Source organism: Eriocheir sinensis, chromosome 11, assembly GCF_024679095.1.
Source record: "Eriocheir sinensis breed Jianghai 21 chromosome 11, ASM2467909v1, whole genome shotgun sequence".
NCBI lineage: Eukaryota > Metazoa > Arthropoda > Malacostraca > Decapoda > Varunidae > Eriocheir > Eriocheir sinensis.
Genome location: NC_066519.1, coordinates 22,826,537 through 22,836,246, shown reverse-complemented (window position 1 = coordinate 22,836,246; position 9,710 = coordinate 22,826,537). Strand labels below are relative to the sequence as shown.

At 38.3% G+C, this 9,710-nt stretch overlaps 1 long non-coding RNA gene across 1 annotated transcript; it reads left to right on the top strand.

The window, feature by feature from the left end:
* The first annotated feature begins 1,157 nt into the window (after positions 1 to 1,157).
* On the top strand, positions 1,158 to 8,602 carry LOC126997062 (uncharacterized). Its single transcript, XR_007751882.1, has 4 exons — positions 1,158 to 1,306; positions 3,388 to 3,482; positions 4,744 to 4,877; positions 6,300 to 8,602. It is a non-coding gene; the product is annotated as an uncharacterized LOC126997062 (long non-coding RNA).
* Positions 8,603 to 9,710: the final 1,108 nt, after the last annotated feature.

Genomic DNA, 9,710 nt, shown 5'->3' with positions numbered 1-9,710 from the left:
AGGATTATGAATGTGAAGAATGTGGTAAAAAATTCACTCAGAAGGGTACCCTAAATGTACATGCCCGTACACACACTGGTGTAAAGAATTACGAATGCCAAGAATGTGGTAAAAAATTCACACAGAAGGGTTCCCTTAATGTACATGTCCGTACACACACTGGTGTAAAGAATTATGAATGCCAAGAATGTGGAAAAAAATTTACTCAGAAGGGTACCCTTAATGTACACGCCCGTACACACACTGGTGTAAAGAATTATGAATGCCAACAATGTGGGAAGAAATTCAGCCAGAGAGGTACCCTTAATGTACACATCCGTACACACACTGGCGTAAAAAACTACGAATGCCAACAATGTGGGAAAAAATTCAGCCAGAAGAATCAGCTCACTAAACATTGCCAGTCACATGAAGACCCACTTCTAAATTGTGTCTTTCCACAGTAGTAATATAGACCAGATTGTAAGCATAAGTTGTCTGAAAAAGCGTCAAGTGAAGGAGATGCAAAACTAATCATATAAGATAAAGAAGAAATACTGCCCGGCATACCGAAAAAAATACACTGTGACGCTCACTTTACAACAGCCATGTGTTGAACACGTAACTGTGGGAACATTTCTGTCTATCACACCAGTTGACTAAGCCAAACAACAAGAATATCTTGTACAAATGTGGAGAAAAAAAATGACAACACTTAAAGAGCTGCCATTGCAAAGACTAGAGCTCCATATCTACTATGGATGACTTTCCACAACTAGGGTTGCTACAGTTTGGCCTGGAGCCTAGTTGAGCTTTATAACTACAGTGAATTACTAAAGCAAGAGATTGTCTCAATACTTTAATAACTAGAGTATGTATCTGGACAGTTGCTTTTGCAAAAGAATAAATGCCTTTCAGTGATGTTCTTCATTAGAAAGAAGAAAAAACGGTCTAGTCCTCACCTAAATGTTGGCAAAGTTAGCTGCAAAGGAGAAAAGACTAAGAGAGAAGCAGATGTATTTGTGAAGGGATACAAGATGATAGAGGCGACAAGAAGGAGATTTTTGTTGTTGCTGCGCACTTAGTCCGTGGCATCCTCTTCTGTGTTCCTCTCAGTCTCTGCTCTCCTGATGCAGAAAACAGAAAGGACCAAGCAAGAAGCAGATGGACTGTGAAGTAATACAAGGTGACAAGAAGAAGAGGAGGGCTGTTGCTGTGGCCCACTTTGTCGATGGCAAAGTTTCCTGTCTGTGCCTCCCTCAGCCCTTGTTCCTGCCATGACTGACTTGGAGTGGCTATGGCAGTACTGCTTTCTAGTGGTTTTCACGTAAGTTTGAGTGATAAACTTGCAGGTTTGAATCTTAATGAAGTAGGAGAGCCCAAAGAAGGTTAGATTTAGTGAATTGTTTGTATTTTCTTTTTAAGTCAACCAATCCTTACTGTAGCATAACCCATACCAAACCAAGCTGACAGAATCCTTCAGTAATTATATTGTGATAAAGCCTGTCCTCAATTATCCAGATGTCAAACCTCCCAAAAGGAAGAAAATGTAATCAAGCCACCACAGCAAACTAACCTGACAACAACTTTACCTAGTGCAAACAAACTCAAGCTATAACAGCCATACCTTTGCTAACCAAACAATGTCATGTAACCTAGCTCAGCCTAGCCCTACTGGACCTCACCTGCAACAAACTATCCTGACTTAACCTAGCACAACCAAATTCTAAGTTCCTACAGTAGACCTTCTATTTCATGTAAGATAAGTACCAAAAAAATTTGGTAAATGAAATTCATGCTATATGTAGATGAGATTTATTGATTTGGGACTGATGAGATATTTTTGTGGAGTCCGCTCAACCACAAAATTAAAGAAAATGACAATTTTGGTTAGGTATCTAAATAATCCCTTTTTGAAAGTATTCATGTCATAGGATGGAGGTGATACAGACTATGGAAGGCTGTTGCAGAGTTTACCAGTGATTCCAGTTAATTCTTGCATACAAGATTAAGAAACCATAGGGGACTAGAGTAGAGCAGAACCATATAAATATAAATTTATATGTCTGGATTGTAGTCTTGTGCATCGAGGTGGCGCAGGCAGCAGTGCTCATAGACAAAGCACTATAAGGAAAAATATGAGGCATGCCATGTGAGTCAGGAAACCTAGTTTTGGGTGAATAAGTTTAGAGTTGCATTTTATGTATACAGATCAGTATTGTTAAATTTGAAAATTTATTTAAGTATTCACTTTATGTATCTGATCGAAAAATCAAATTGTTTTATATGGAAAATGTCCTAAATTTTCATCTTGCATTACAAGGAAAACTTTGAAAAGAAATGCACTAAATGGAGGGTCTTCAATATAACCAAGCCTTAAGTTAACCTATCTTTGCATAACCACACCTGCAACAAATTATTCTGACCTACCAAGCTCATCTTAGCCATTATTAGTCCACTGCAGGACAAAGGCCTTTCCCAAGATTCTTCACCTCTCTGTCAGATGGTAGCCTACCCTATCCTGCTCTGGCAGATGCTTTTAATTTTGTCTCCCCACCTGGTCTTCTGACTGCCCTGACTTCTAGAAATTCTTGGTTGACTTATTTAATTGACTGTATCTGATCATCTCTACACATCATATGATTGGGCCACTATTTGTTATTCTTAATAGTCATTAGAATATTTTGAATCTTAGTTTTGTCTAATCCATGATGCTCATTTCTGGTTTCTCCATATTATGCCCAACATTTTCTCTCCATTCTTCTTTATGCACTTCTTCACTTTCTCTAAATATTTTGTGAAGTACCAAGTTTCTGAACCATATGTTAGGACTGGGAGGATACATTGTTGGTACACTTCAGGGAGTGGCAGGTTGCTATTCATGACATGTTTACCATAAGTATTCTATCCCATTCCTCTTTTTGATTTATTTTTTTGTGATTGTGTTTGCAGTAATTTTTGTGTTAGATAAGTGCATTCCTCTACTCTCAAGTGTTTCATACCCAGAAGTTATTTGTTTTCCTGTCAGCTGATCATTAAACACTACCTCTGTTTTATTCATCTTCATGCCTACTTTTTTAGACAAGTTCCTCAATCATTCTCTTAAGTTTTCCTCAGACCCACCTAGTTAGTAAGACTATCATTTGCAAATCAAAAAATGTTAAGGTTAAGGTGTTCTTAATTCCCATGTTATTCCACTTTGAGCTCTTAACTACTTTTTCAAAGCAAGTTGTGAATAATTTTGTGGATATTGTGTCGCCACCCCTTTTTTAATTCTAAAGGTCTTGTGTATTGTAACCACAAAGGTTCAGTAACCAATGGTTACTTCATCAATTACAGTAAATATTTGTAGCATATATATACATATACTCTATATAAAGTCTCACAAACCATATGTTTCTCTTGTAGATGATTGGCTCAGGCTTTTTGGGGATGACATCACTTCCTTAGTGGTGGGTGCAGCTGTGCCCCTATGGTGGAGTTTACAAATTGCATCTATGGAGGTTTGTACCTACCCTTGCCACATATCCCACTCCATGTTAACTTCTTTGCATTTCCATTATATTTTCAAGAAGTTTTGCTTGCCTATATAAAATTTTTTATTAAAGCTTCATCCTAGAAATTCCCAGTTTTTAATCTTAAAAATTGTCATTTTTTTATTTATACATTTTTTTGTCAGACAATAATATTAGTCCTTATTTGTCCTTAGATTTGCATTCATCATCATAGATTTAATTACATAAAATCATCTGCATTGTCATTTTGTATACATTCTCAGGCTGCTCTTCCCATCTATACTCTTCAAGGACACGATACTCGTGTAAATCGAGAGTTACCTGTACAGTAATTATTGGAAGACACAAGGCATAGGTGAGGTACAAAGAAGAATTCTTATAGTGTGGAATAGGTCAGTTTAAACGCAAGTTGTGTTGGATACTGGCTGACTCAAGCTATGGTCGAATCAGAAGCATTCTTAACCCTTTCTTTGTGCATGGTGCGAGACGCGACTATCCCCTCAGGCGTGGTCAGACAGCCCAATCTTTTAACCTCTGTATCTCAAAAACTATTCATCACAGCTAAAAAAACAAAAAACACCATTGGAAAGAGGAGGTCCAGATCTATAGGAGTCGGTTATGTATGCCTCTCTTGCGAATGTACATGCACATTCAGGGAGTGTTGAATGTTAACACTTACCTCAGTGCGTGCACGATGATCAGTCATATTGAGGGAACTGCGGACATCTGTCCGTGAGATTCAGGCAAGGAAGTATTGCCAACTGCAATATTTACAACTATTTGGTCAAAGAATGAGTCAGGTGATAGGTGAAGCTATGCAAAAATGCCGCTATATTGGGCAAGAACATCCACCAGTTACTTGTCCGTAGGTTTGCCTTGCTGGGCTGATATGATTTTCCATCAAATTTAGTGAAGAACCCACTCAATTGGCAATCCTGTGTTGTGAGAAATAGTGTTGGAACACTCATTCGCGGGAGATTTGAGTGCGGCTGGAGCTCGCAGCGAGCGTTTAGCACCACCACCAAATACGCCTAATGCTCGCTGCGAGTGTTTAGCAACGAAAGGGTTAAACAACAGCTTTGTTTCTAATTGCGAGCTAACAATAGAAGAATAGTCACTAATCTACATTTAGCTATCATTGAGGGATAATGAAAATACATTCATACCAATATCTTCATTTTTTATTTTTGTATGCCATTTTCAGTCCATAAGATTAAATGAGTTTCCACTAAAGCAATGCCATTTGCAGGTACAGTTGGGTTGGCCAAAGTTACCGATTATACCAAGTAGTGATAAATCTGTTATCCACATCCTAATTACTGAAGTGAGAGAGAATCCCCTGCTCTACCTACCAATATTGTGAGCAAGAAGCACAAACTACAGGTACTTCCAGATGTGGAGATTTTAAATACTGGATATTATTTATTTCACCTATACCATTTATCTCTACAGGTTTAATTATTACCTGCCCATTGTGCGAGTAGGCTTCTTGATGGAACCTGGTGGTCCGCAAGGCTATATTTTATAGTGGTGCCATTCTGTTTTGACCATACTGCTCCACAGAGCTCCACATAATCCTCGAGTTTATTAAGGTCCTCATCAGGACAACACGTGGTGCATCTTTAGCCACTCCACAATGGCTGAAAATTGTCAGCTCATAGCAGCAGAAATGTGTGTCTCCAGCTACTGTACCTGCCTGCTGCCCATTTAGCTGCAGCCTAAAAGTTTGCAGCTGATGCACTATTCACAAGAGTGAAGCCAAACTTATCTTGGGTTCAAGTCCTGGCTACTGCTACAAGCTGACAATCTTCGGCCTAGTGGCTTAAGATAATCAACGTGCTGTTCTGATGAACCAATGTCAACCTGGACTCTAGCAAAACTCTCTAGACTATTAAGTGGAGCTCTGGAAGACATCATAAGTCAGTCAAAAAGTGTTGCTATAAAATACAAACAGGCCCTATCATGAGTGTTTAACATAATGTAAAGATGTAAGTAATTAAGATACAAAGTTGCAGCATATGTTATAACTATGTTTGGCTTGAAGCTCATCTCTGCCACAGTAAGTGTGTAGTGGGAGGAACCCCCATTACCCAAGGACAGAGGCCCATTGTGGCATCTGGGTTACCACAGGTTATCTTCCTTGTGGATGTATATCTATGGTCCATTCCTTCTTGGAAAAGAAACTCATTCAGCACCTCTCCTAAATTGTCAATCCATGCATTCCTTTCGGCAAGTAGGTAATTGATATACAACAATGTTAAAGACAACAAAATCCATTGAAAACAATAGAATGCCATATATTCACATTTTTCTATTCCAAACATAAATACATGTAACGAGTAATCAGTGGTCAGCACGGTTCCGCAAACCGCTAATTAGTGAAGCTAACTTTTTCGTTAGCTGATTAGCGTTTTCGCTAACTTTTGAAAGTTAGTAAACCAATCAGCTTCCGCTAAATGTAGTTCCTCCTCCTTCTATATATATATATATATATATATATATATATATATATATATATATATATATATATATATATATATATATATATATATATATATATACACAAAGTAAGGTAGTTTAGGTTCATGACTGCTTTATGTACCTGAATTAAGACAATTTTGACTTTGCTCTGTTGTGAAAACTATACAAGGTGTAGTAAATAAATTACTGGAGTGACACTCAACAAAATAGTAAGTTTACATAAGTTTATAATTTCATAGATAAAAAAAGGTCTTAGAGAATGTATTATAATGTACATAAACAACAACACATACTTATGCAATGTCCCCTTTTCCTCCCCCACAGCCCACAACCTGCCAGCTGCTGTTCACTGCCCTCTCCAACAACCTTATGCAAGAGGCTACGGAGACAAGTTCTTTTCACCAAATGATGCCTACCTTCAATTTCAATAATACTTGAATATTTTGTCAATTTTCTGCACTGGGTTAACCCTTTCAGTCCCCAATGTTTTTACATTTTTATCTTGGTCTTGTGCCACTTGTGCTTGGCTGTGGCTCATCATCAGGTGTGAGCCTTTTACGGTAGTGAACCACTGAGCACAATCCTGGTTGACCTGGACACACAGGGCAGTGATACCTTGTATCCTTTTGTTTAAGGTGACACACACTATGTGGTTTAAACAAAAACAAAAAAAAATCCATCTCCAAATCTGTATATAATTCCTTTTCAAACTCATATGTATATACGGATAGAATTATTGGAATAAAAATACTGAAAGAAAAAAAATGTGGTTTAAACCCCCCCCACACACACACACACACACGCACATTAAAAAAATGTTTATAACATGTTTTACTTATGCTCACTGTTTTCAACAGTTGTTCATTGACTGCAGAAATATATAATTACATTACGTAGGAAAATTTCTCGTGAACACAATAGTGTGATCAGAATGCAGTTAAAGCTCTACGTATTGAAAACACAGTTATTTATAGCAACATTTTCACTCGCCCTAACCATCACGGCGCGCGAGACACCCTGTATGATGTTAAAAAAAAATGAGTGTCGCGCGCGCCATGATGGTTGGGGCAAGTGACATGTTGCTATAAACAACCCTGTGTTTTCAATATGTGGAGCTTCATCTGCATTCTCATCACACTATCATGTTCATGAGAAATTTTCCTACGTCATGTAATAATATATTTCTGCAGTCAATGAACAACTGTTTAAAATAGTGAGCATAATTAAAACATGTTATAAATTTTTTTTTTTTAACATCTTCACAGTTCAACTCATCATTATACCATTTTCTTTTTTGTTTTGTCGAGTTTTTAAAATACATTTTGATTCTACAGTCACTGCTGGGTCTGATGGTGTCAACCAAAACTGGCTTGCTCGTATATGAGTTGAGCTATGGCATATAATAAAGAAACATGTCTCACTCAAGCATGCAAGATGTGGTCCGACATGAATGTTAGCGGGAGAGCGGAGCAGCCAATCAGCTGCAAGCTTACCAACCTGCCTAGGTGCCAGGAATCTAGCTTAAGTGAACAGACTATAGCTTTGCCTGCAATCTCTCTCACATGAAGATGCAACTTGAGAGAAGAATCAATTCTGACCCCAAGATCTTTGTGGTTGTCAACATCTAAAATAGGTTGCTCACCAATGAAGTACTGCAAGAGAGCAGGTGCATCTTGGAAACTTCTACGAAAGTTCATTCTGACACATTTGCCAATTGAAAAAGACAAACCCCAAGATCTACTTGTATTGAAAAGTAGATTAATATCCCTCTGCAGATGAAGATGGGAAATTAAATGGTCAGATTTTGATATTACCGAGGCTAAAAGTAACGAGGTTATCAGCAGAGAGACAAAATCACTGAACCCTGTGGGACACCGCTACCAATCTCAACTTGATAACTCACAGCCATGCCCAACCATATTCATTTCCCTCCCAGTCAAGTAATCACTCAGCCAGCCCAGCAAACATCCTTCAACTCCAATGCTACCCAGCACACATCCTTCAACTCCAATGCTACCCAGCAAACATCCTTCAACTCCAATGCTACCCAGCAAACATCCTTCAACTCCAATGCTAGCTAACATCTGAAGTAACAGTCTATGGTTGACAACATCAAACACCTTCTTAAAGTCAAAATATATAACATACACTGAATCATAGTGATCAGTAACATAGTCATAAGTGTATAATAATTGCTCAGACACTGACCTGCCTGATCTAAAATCATAATGATAAGGTGAAAGTAATTGACTGTTCCAAATGGGCAGACAATTGTGAGACTATAATTCTCTCAAAAGATTTTGAGCACACAGATGTCAGGCTTATAGGTCTGTTATTAAGAGGATCAGAATGAACTCCCCTTTAAATAGTGGAATTACATCAGCATTTTTCCAGTCTGAGGAGAGACGCATTGATGAAAGAGATTTTCTGAATAATAGCAACAGAGGGTAACTAATAGAAGGGGCACATTTTTTAAAAAAGACTGAAGGAATACCATCAGGGCCAGAACAAGCAGAAGGTTTTAAATGAGCCAAAATATTCACTATTTGAAAATATCAAAACTATAGACGATGAATATAAATTTATTATCACACTGCTGTAAAGCATAAGGATTAAACAAGAACTCTCTAGAAAATATGGTGAAAAAAGCCCCAACGAAATGGTTTGCCATATCTGCAGCCTCAACACGCCATCCGTCCTCACTATATAACGGCCCAACTGTCGGACACTGAACCTTCTTATGACGGAGGTAAGTGTGAAAATGCTTCACATCATGGTGACCAGCAGAGACAAGAGATTTTCATAATTAATGACAGACTGATGAACAATCTCTTTGAATGCCAGGGATAAACGACTAAAAACATACCACAACCTTAAGGCAATAGGAGATGATCTGCCAAACACAGAACGAGCATCTTTATAGTTAAGCCAAGCCTGCCGTTTAAGACGTTTGATATCATTAGGTATGCTTGTGGTCCAAGGAGGCTTTAGTGAACAGGGACCTGGTTTCTTGGGAATAAAGCGGTGGAATGTATTGAACAATAAACACTTAAATCTCTAATAAGACTGATCAATATCTAATCCCACAAATTCAATGTCCTTGAAATGTTTGTTTATTAAACTGTACTTTCCTTTGAAAAAATCATATTCATTCTTTGAATTCATTGGGCTAGATTCAAGGGGACAAAATAAGGTAAAGATTCGTTTTAGTACCGTGCCAGTATCTCATTAGCTACTTAATGAAACATCACTATCTCTTCATATATCTTTTCTACAAACCTTCAACAGTCATGGAAATGCTTTGAAAATCCAACTCAAGGACTTTTTTTACTCCTGTAAATAGGGGATAATGTTTACGAAAGCGTGTCGCTTCCTCTGGCGGCGACCCTGCAGCCGCCGCCGCCATAAAATAGCTCGCAGAGGGTTTAGGGTCGGGGAGCATATTTAAACTAATCCAACCGGACTTTATGACCTACTAACAGGGGGGCTGTGCCCCCCTCAACCCCCCCTTCTAAACCCCCCCCCACATGTATATGTGACTTACTTCAACGAGGAGGTATTTCTTGCAACACCGGCTGCAGCGTTGCTGCGGCCGCCTCCAGAGGAGGCGATGCGCTTTCGAAAACACTATCCCCTATTTTCAAGAGTAAAAAAAAAGTTTTTCAAAGTGTTTCCATGACTGTTGAAGGTTTGTAGAAAAGATATATGAAAAACTACTGATGTTTCATAAGGTAG